Raw genomic sequence first — 655 nt, 5'->3', positions numbered from 1 at the left:
TATATATACGTGAGTGTAAGTTTATATACGTATATGCATGCACATACGAACACACCTACACATATAAAACATATTTGATGACTAACAACCTATAGAGGACAATTGTGTTTTTCTCTCTCCTTGATCTGCTACATTTGTGTGTTTTGTTTGTTGTCGTATTAACACGACGGACAATTTATCTTGATGTTAACCAGATATCGTAGCTCCTCCACAGGGAGTGATACTTATTAATATAATAAATATCTTGAGAATTTATTGTTCTGTTTTCTTTTGCTTCTTGCCTACTACAAGAGGACTTTCGTCATGATAAATCTTCTGTGAACTACAGGTGGCGTATACTCGAAGGCGTTTTCCAAAGTTGAACTCAAAAAACAATTTCAAGAATGTATGTATGAGTATGTATATGTGCTTATATATCTACATGTGAGTATATACATATGTACACACACACACACACACACACACGCACACACACAAAAAGATTACCAACATATGCATACGCAGCACAATAACATTCTTTCATTCACAAGCACACGCACATATCCATTCATCCATTCGTACATACATATATTACATATATTAGAAATGTGTGCGTATTTATGAGTATGCATGTATATGTATATATATATATATATATATATATATATATATATAT

This window comes from Octopus bimaculoides, chromosome 5, assembly GCF_001194135.2.
Source record: "Octopus bimaculoides isolate UCB-OBI-ISO-001 chromosome 5, ASM119413v2, whole genome shotgun sequence".
Taxonomy (NCBI): Eukaryota; Metazoa; Mollusca; class Cephalopoda; order Octopoda; family Octopodidae; genus Octopus; species Octopus bimaculoides.
Note: the sequence above shows the minus strand (reverse complement) of the source record.